The following is an 8,658-nucleotide window of genomic DNA, read 5'->3' as shown; positions in this document are numbered from 1 at the left end:
GGCTGTAACAACCCGATATTTCAAGTCAATGTAATGACTCAAGGTCAATTTTTGTAACCTATTTTGAGATAATAAAATAGCGTCAAAAATGAAATGTTCAGAAATCTCGATTTAAAGGCACCAAGTGATAGATATTGTAACAAGATTTTCAGAAATATAAAGAACACTAAAATCCAAGTTAAAATGAAAAAGTTATGACCAATCAAAGATCCGTGTAAAAACCGGTAAAACACTGTTAAGTGTAAAAAGTGAAATTTAAATAAAATGCTTTTTAGCCTTAGGTATCTAAACGAAAGTCATAGATTATGTTAAACCGTGAGCGTACATAAAAAGAACGTCCAAATCTGACTTCGTATGAGGAAGTTATGATTTTTCTAAGTTTCAGAATAGCAGTAGACAGCTAAAAACTCGAATCGGTAATCGAGTGAATTGTAGCCGACGCAATCTAAACGAGAATCGAAGATCTTGATAATAGTGGTGCAACGGTAAAAAAGTCTGACGAAAATGGACGTCGGATGAAGAAGTTATGGATTTTTAACGGACTTTTCCAGTCCCGGCCTGTTAAAAATATATAATTAAAAATAAGGTCAAAATTTGCCAACGAAGTCTAAATGAAAGTTGTAGAGTATATTCTCACCTACGAAAGGATATTAAGAACGCCGAAAACAGAACTCGTACACAAAAGTTACGTATTTTACAAGATTGAGGCACAAAATCCGAAGCTGGTCCAAGAAGGAACGCCCTGCGTTCCTTAGAGGAACGCCCCGCGTTCTTCGACCAGAGCCATCCCATCGTCCATCAGGCTTAAATACGTAAGCAACGACAACACAGGGGAACACCCTTCCCATAGGCAACGCCCTGCGTTCGTGGTGCCTCCCAACACTATAAAAGGGAAGCTAGGGTACCGGATTTGGTTTTTATTCTCTCAACTCCTTCACCATAAAACACCTCCTAAGCCCCTATAAGCTACTTCGAAGCCCCGGTATCACCGCTAGCACATGACGCAAGTCTCGAAGCCCCGAGATTTCTGAGAAATCGACTTATTTCCGGTCGCAGTGCTGCCCGAGCAAAGCCTCGTTTTAATCAAATCGTCACTTCTTCCAAGTGAGTTCATACTCCTACAAACACACTTTAAATATGTTTTAAATGCTTTTTGTATACTTTTAGCGGGGAATACAAGTAAACACACGGTTAAAATCGTGTGAAAAACATCAATCTTTTGCTATACTTTTCATTATATAATCAATCATATGTGATTTATAACTATCATACGAAAACATTAGCATGCAAAACATCTCACGATACCATTTGCCCTTGTGGAATAAAATATGTTTATGTGTATATATATATATATATATATATATATATATATATATATATATATATATATATATCAAACTATGTTTCATTTATATATTTGTAAAATATATCATAAACAAGGGTAACCATTTCAACATAACATTATTCTTTTCATAATACGTGACTTAGTTGAGAATATGTGAGGCATTCGTCTTCACTATACCTTTCAAGGTACCACTAGAAAGCCCTGCCTTATAACCAGAATCTCCACCCGGGGAACGTGATACGAGTGTATAGATCTATACGGGATTGATTATCCCGCACCTTGACTGTTAGCTACAGTCCAAGAGGTGACAATTATCGTAACGCTTCGACGCCTGAAGAACGTCGTTGCAGGCAAATTATCTTAGTATGGTTATGAAAACTCACCGGATAGACAACTATTATGGTATTCATTTTTACGGGAAGAGTAATATTACAGTTACCTTTACGTACTATTTCCAAGCTTCTTATAGTTTCATTTTCGGATAAAACAATACATTTTCAGCTTAAGTATGCCATATTCACTTACATTTTTGGTCTTGGTTCATATAAGACTACATCTCACTTATAGGAAAATATAGGATTTTCCTGATTCAAATACATTCATTTTGTACAACAACGGTTTTACAACATCATTCTTAAGAAAATATCGGATTTTTTGAAAAAGAACGCGAACTTTCAAATGGCATACATTCACTCAAATAAACTACTTCTGAATTCACCAACTTAAATGTTGACACTTTTTCTTTGAAATAACTTGTATTCTCAGGAAATCGCTAAGCCAGGTTAACAACTACTTTTGAAGACTTACGCTCAGGCGTTAGTTTAATCTTTTGGACATCATATTGTAATTGACTTTTGCAAACATGTAATACTACAATCATGTAAACTTTTCAATTATGTATATGATGGTTGTGTGTACTTTCTTTACTATTCATTTGTTATGATACTGCACATGACGTCCTCCGCCCCTGAATGTTTCCGCCGTTCTGGTTTGGGGGTGTGACAGATTGGTATCAGAGCATTGTTTATAGTGAACTAAGTATGTCGAACCACCTATGACATACAACTATAAATACAACTGAGCAAAAACACTCTGATTTACAGTTATACTTTTTGAATAAATTTTTATAAAAGTATTCATGCATACAATATAGAGCAGTGTCGTAATAAAACAATATAGAAGTATTATAGATGAGTTGTGCACTGCAAGTACGCCTTAGGACATGTAATCGGGACTGGGACGAATATAGCCTGATCAACTATATTTATCCGGGAGCCGACAAACGTATGCCGGGAAATAGCTGCAGTGGACAACAAGTCTAAAACTTACCAAACTTATAAACATAAGAATCAAACATAACATTTAGAATACTATAGGAGTATTTGGTAAATGCAATAGTTTAACCTACATGTTCAGATTTACATGTTTTAATTTATAGACAATTCTCATATCCCTATTCTTGCACAGACGCAATGTGTCACACCCCCAAACCAGAACGACGGAAACATTCGGGGGCGGAGGACGTCATGTGTAGTATCATAACAAATGAACAGTAAAGAAAGTACACACAACCATCATATACATAATTGAAAAGTTTACATGATTGTAGTATTACATGTTTGCAAAAGACAATTACAATATGATGTCCAAAAGATTAAACTGACACCTGAGCGTAAGTCTTCAAAAGCAGTTGATAACCTGGCTTTGTGATTCCCTGAGAATACAAATTATTTCAAAAAAAAAGTGTCAACATTTAAGTTTGTGAGTTCATAAGCTGTTATTTGTGCAAATGAATTTCATTTGAAAAGTTCGCGTTTGTTTTCAGAAAATCCGATTTTTTCTTAAGAATGATGTTGTAAATCGTTATTGTACAAAATGAATGTATTTGAACCAGAAAAATCCTATATTTTCCTAAAAGGTGAGATGTAGTCTTATATATATCCAAGATTGTAACTTGTAAGCAAATATGTCATCCCTAGAATGAAGATGTATAGTTTTATTATTAAAATAATAAAACTCTAATGATGTGTTTAAATCAGATCCTGGACGTGATAATAATATCCTACTATGATTGCTTAATACAAACTAATTACATAAAAGCAATCATAAAGATATTATTCCATGGCGTTGTTCGAGAAGTGTATTACTACGTGCATGAGTCATTGTTTTTGCGTTGCGAGTCTCTCATAACCATACTAGACGATAGTACCAATGTTGACATTTGTCACCCCTTGGACTGTAGCTAACAGTCAGGATGCGGGATCGTCAACCCCGTATAGATCTATACAAAAATTCACGCTCTCCCTCCAGGAGACTCTGGTTATAGATGAGGGATTTCTTTGATACTAAGCAAAGCCATATGCCTCACATGATTGCTAACAACGAGTTCACGAGTAATATGAAAAACCTTTTGCATGAAATTATTTCTTTTTCTACCGTGTTACAAAGGCGTAATAATGAGTTGAATTTTCTTGTAAAAGCATAATGTTATAGTTGAAATGGTTACCCTTGATATGATGTAGTATGCAAACGTATAAATAAAACATATTTCAATTTATAAAACATATTGTATCCCAAGAGGGTAAAATTGTGTTGTGAGGTGTTTTGCATGATAACAACTTCATATGATAGTCAAAATAACAGTATGAAAAGTATAGCAAAAGATTGGTGTTTCACACGATTTTAGCCGTGTGTTTACTTGTATTCCCCCCCCCTAAAAGTATTTAAAAATCATTTAAAACATATTTAAAGTGTGTTTGTAGGGGTATGAACTCACTTGGTAGAAGTGGTGAGTTGATGAAAACGATACTTTGCTCGGGCAGCACTTCGACTGGAAAGAAGCAAGTTTCTCGGGAACATCAAGACTTTGGGACTTGCGTCATGTGTTAGAGGTGTTACCAGGGCTTCGGGGTAGTTTAGAGGGGCTTAACAGTATGCAGAAGTAGGAAAGAGGATGGGGTTCAGCAACCAAAGTCGGAAGGCTTCAATTTCTATATATAGTCTCATTTTCGACTCTCACGTCGTGAGTTTTACATAACTCACGTCGTGAGTTTGGTCCTGATTCGCTCATGGCATGCGTCACTCGTCAACTTGCTCTGGAAGGGTCAATCAAGCAGCTCACGTCGTGAACTCTGTGTTCACGTCGTGAGTTCTGACACAGTGTCGAAAATTATGCCCCGAACTTCCGAAATTCATATCTTTCGCATACGAGCTCTGTTTTTGACGTTCTTTATATCCACGCGTAGGTGAGAATATACTCTACAACTCTCATTTAGACTTCGTCGGCAAGTTTTGATTTTATTTTTAATTATTCAATTTTAATAGGCCGGGACACGAAAAGTCCGTTAAAAATCCATAACTTCTTCATCTGACGTCCGTTTTCGTCAGACTTTTTACCTTTGCACTACTATTGTCGAGATCTTCGATTCTCGTTTAGATTACGTCGTCTAGAAATTGCTCGATCACTGTTTTGAGTTTTTAGTTGTCTACTGCTATTCCGAAACTTAAAAAAATCATAACTTCCTCATACGAAGTCAGATTTGGGTTTCTTTTTATGTACGTTCACGGTTTAATGATATCCACGACTTTCATTTAGATACCTAAGGCTAAAAAGCATTTTATTTAAATTTCACTTTTTACACTTAACAGTGTTTTGCCGGTTTTTACACAGATCTTTGATTGGTCAAAACTTCTTCATCATAACTTGGATTTTAGTTTTCTTTATATTTCTGAAAACCTTGCTACGATATATACTGTTTCATTCAACCCAAATAAGATTTTTGAAAAGTTAAATTTTGACTGGAAGTCAACACATTGACTTGACATATTGGGTTGTTACATCATCCCCCCGTTAGAGGGAATTTCTTCCCGAAATTATTTCTAAGATAAGTATTTAAGGACTAGGGAAGAGGTGCGGGTACTTTTGTTTTATCTGATCTCCTCGCTCCTAAGTGAATTCGGGTCCCCGCTTAGCATTCCAGCGAACCTTCACTATTGGTATGCGACTTTGCTTTGTTCGATTGATTTCCCTATCCATGATTTCGACGGGTTCTTCCACAAGGTTAAGGTCTCCATTCAATTCGATCTCTACGAATCCAAAATTCGCACTTGGGGGGTTTTGTGTAGAGCCTCTCTGCTCGAAGTGATTCTAGAATCAAACGTAAGTGTTGACTATGTTCTTCTTTACTCCTTGAATAAATGAGTATGTTATATATGAATACGATCACAAATTTGTCCAGGAAGGAACGACATACCCGATTCATTAAGTCCATGAACACGGCGGGTGCATTGGTTAGTTCGGAAGGCATCACTACAAAATCTTAGTGACCGTATCTCGTTCGGAAAGCCGTCTTAGGAATATCACCTTTCAAGACTCGTAGTTGGTGATATCCTGATCTCAGATCAATCTTTGAAAAGTAATTTGCCCCTTGGAGTTGATCGAACAATTCGTCTATGCGTGGTAAGGGATACCGGTTCTTAATGGTGAGTTTGTTTAGCTCTCGGTAGTCTATGCACATTCTGAACGATCCGTCTTTTTTCTTTACGAACAACACTGGTGCTCTCCAAGGTGAGAAGCTACAGGGGTGGCTCCAGCAATTTAGTCGTTCAGTTGAGTGGATAGTTCTTGCATCTCTGCTGGGGCTAAACGATTCGGTGCTTTGGCTACAGGGGTGGCTCCAGGAATTTAGTCGATTCAGAATTCGACTTGTCTTGCAGGTGGGACTCCTGGAAGATCTTCGGGAAAACGTCGGGAAAATCACAGACGTCAGGCACACACTTGATGTCTTCTATTCCTCGCTTCATGTCTACAACGTCTGCCAAGAACGCATGACATTCCTTGCGTAAATATTTTTGAGCTTTGACGCAGGAGATGATACAAATATGTGTACTATGTTTATCCCCATATAAAATGAGGGTTTCGCCAATTGGCAGATTAAGGCGAACGGCCTTTTCGTCACATAAAATGTCCGCACGGTGAGAACTCAACCAATTCATGCCTATGATAACATCGAAACTTTTTATTGAGACTGGCATGAGGTTGATTGGAATAGAATTGTTGTTTAGTGCGAGGGTACAGTTTAGGTATATTTCTTTAGCGCATTCTGTTTTTCCGTTATCCATTTCTACCATGAATGTTTTGTTTAATGGCTGGGGTGTTTGTTTGAGTAGATTTTTAAACTTGTGACTCACGAAACTCCTCTCGGCTCCACCATCAAATAAAATGCATGCAAAAGAGTTATCGAGGAAAACGTACCGGTAATCACTGTGGGATCTGCAATGGCTTCCTCTTGGCCCATTGCGAATACTCTGCCCCCTCCACCAGCATTCCTGTTGTTTGCTTTTAGGCAGTCCCTTCTGAAGTGCCCCGTTAATCCGCACTCGTAACAAGTACGGCCTACTCCGACATCTGTGGCTGGAGCAACCGATTGGGTTGGTTCTTGCAGAAGCGGACAGTGTGTCCCTTCTTGTTGCACCCAGTGCAATGCATTTCACGGCATGGTCCGTGGTGATGAAAGTTGCATCTATTGCACTTCTGCATGTTGCCGTTGTACGGCTTTGGTGTGGGGGCGGTAGGGACAGTAACAATGTGGGTTGTCACTAACTGTTGCCTCTTGGGGTTCTCTTGCTTGGTTTGCCCCTTTCTCTTGTCCCAGGGTTTCCTTCGGTCCTCTGTCTCCTTTGGTGACTCTGAAGTAGCAGTAATAGTACCCTATTTAACACTGTGATCAATCAATCGCTGAGCCAGGCACTTCGCGCTGTCAAACATGATTGGGTTAGAAGCAAAGACATGACCCTGGACTTGGGGTGACAATCCCCAAATGTATCTCTCCACATTCTTCGATTCCGGGTTTACCATACCTGGGCACAAGGCTGACAAATCACTGAACCTTGTTGTGTAAGCGACTAGGTCCGATCCGGTCATCCTTAGATTCCATAACTCATGCTCTAGCTTTTGGATTTTGCCCCTTGGGCAGTATTCTTCAAGCATCAAGATTTTGAGGTCTTCCCAGCTCATGGCATTAGCAACTGGGAGAGATAGGGCTTTCACATGGCCCTTCCACCAGGTGAGGGCTCGATCAGTGAAAGTGCAAGCAGCGAACTTGACTTTGCTTGTTTCCGGGCATGCACAAATCTCGAAGACCGTTTCGGTCTTCTCGAACCATTGCATAAGTGCAATGACTCCTCCTACTCCGTTGAAAGTATTTGGCTTTGCATTTGAAAATTCTTTGTATGTGCATTCCTTGGTATGACCATGGCCAGTGCCATGATTCAAGTGGTTGGTACTGCTTCCAGTTCCGCCAGCACCGTTACTGTTTATTTGCGTAAGAGCAGCTACTACTGCTGCAGTGATAGCAGCCTGTACCATGATGGGATCATATTGTGGAGGTGGTGGCGGTGGCGTTGGGGTTGCGTTGTTGACGCGACGAGCAGATCTACGAGGAAGCATATTGACGCTAAGGAATTTAACAATGAAAGACAATGAGTCTTTAATGATATGGAAGTCGAGTGTTAATAGACTAATCGCTTCAGAGTCTTCATGTGTTGTGATTCGACTTAAGAGGTGATTTGTATTCAATTTATGACAAAAGTCTATATGAAGGATAAACCATAAATTTTGAGTGATACGCAACGAAGCATAATGCAAAGCAAATACTTTAATATATATTTTTATATCTATCTGATACATCATGATTTTTGTAAAAATTTGACCTTTCTAAAGGTCGACATCACAGAAAGTTTAATAAAAGTAAAACATTTAGTTGTGGTCCTAGTCTATAACAAAATTTGGGAGTTGTGCAAGCACTACTTCTTGCAAGGCCCTGCTTTGGATTTGGAAAGCTGGCATTCTAACTCGTATATACGCCTTTCCTGTACCATCTGACGATCTCGCAGCTCTCTAACTTTGGCTTGGGATGCCGCCAGTTCTCTCGGCAAGAAGTTGGCACGTTCCCTGGTTGCGTCATGAATGCCTTCTAGGTTGCGAAGACGAACATCATTGACACCAGTGGTAGCTTCATTATGCATAACGCGATCGATGATAGCTCTTCCATGTTCGGTGTTACGAGAAAAACGACGAACCAGCACGGGAAGTGCCCTATCTGTTGAACCTCTGGTTTCTAGATTGTAGAAACTTCGGTCTCCTTGGTAGGGGTGATTCTGACCTTGTTCATCACTCCACCTGTCTAAGTTTATGGCCCACAGAGGCATCGGGCCTTGAAAGTTTTGACGAGGATTAGGGTTCTGAGCAACTTCAGGTGGATTGTAAACTTCTGGTTCTGTATACTCGCCTTCGGGAAAGTCTTCAGCGAAAT

The sequence above is a fragment of the Lactuca virosa genome, chromosome 8 (genome assembly GCF_052849685.1).
Source record: "Lactuca virosa cultivar CGN04683 chromosome 8, Lactuca_virosa_CGN04683_v6, whole genome shotgun sequence".
In the NCBI taxonomy this organism is placed as follows: domain Eukaryota; kingdom Viridiplantae; phylum Streptophyta; class Magnoliopsida; order Asterales; family Asteraceae; genus Lactuca; species Lactuca virosa.
Note: the sequence above shows the minus strand (reverse complement) of the source record.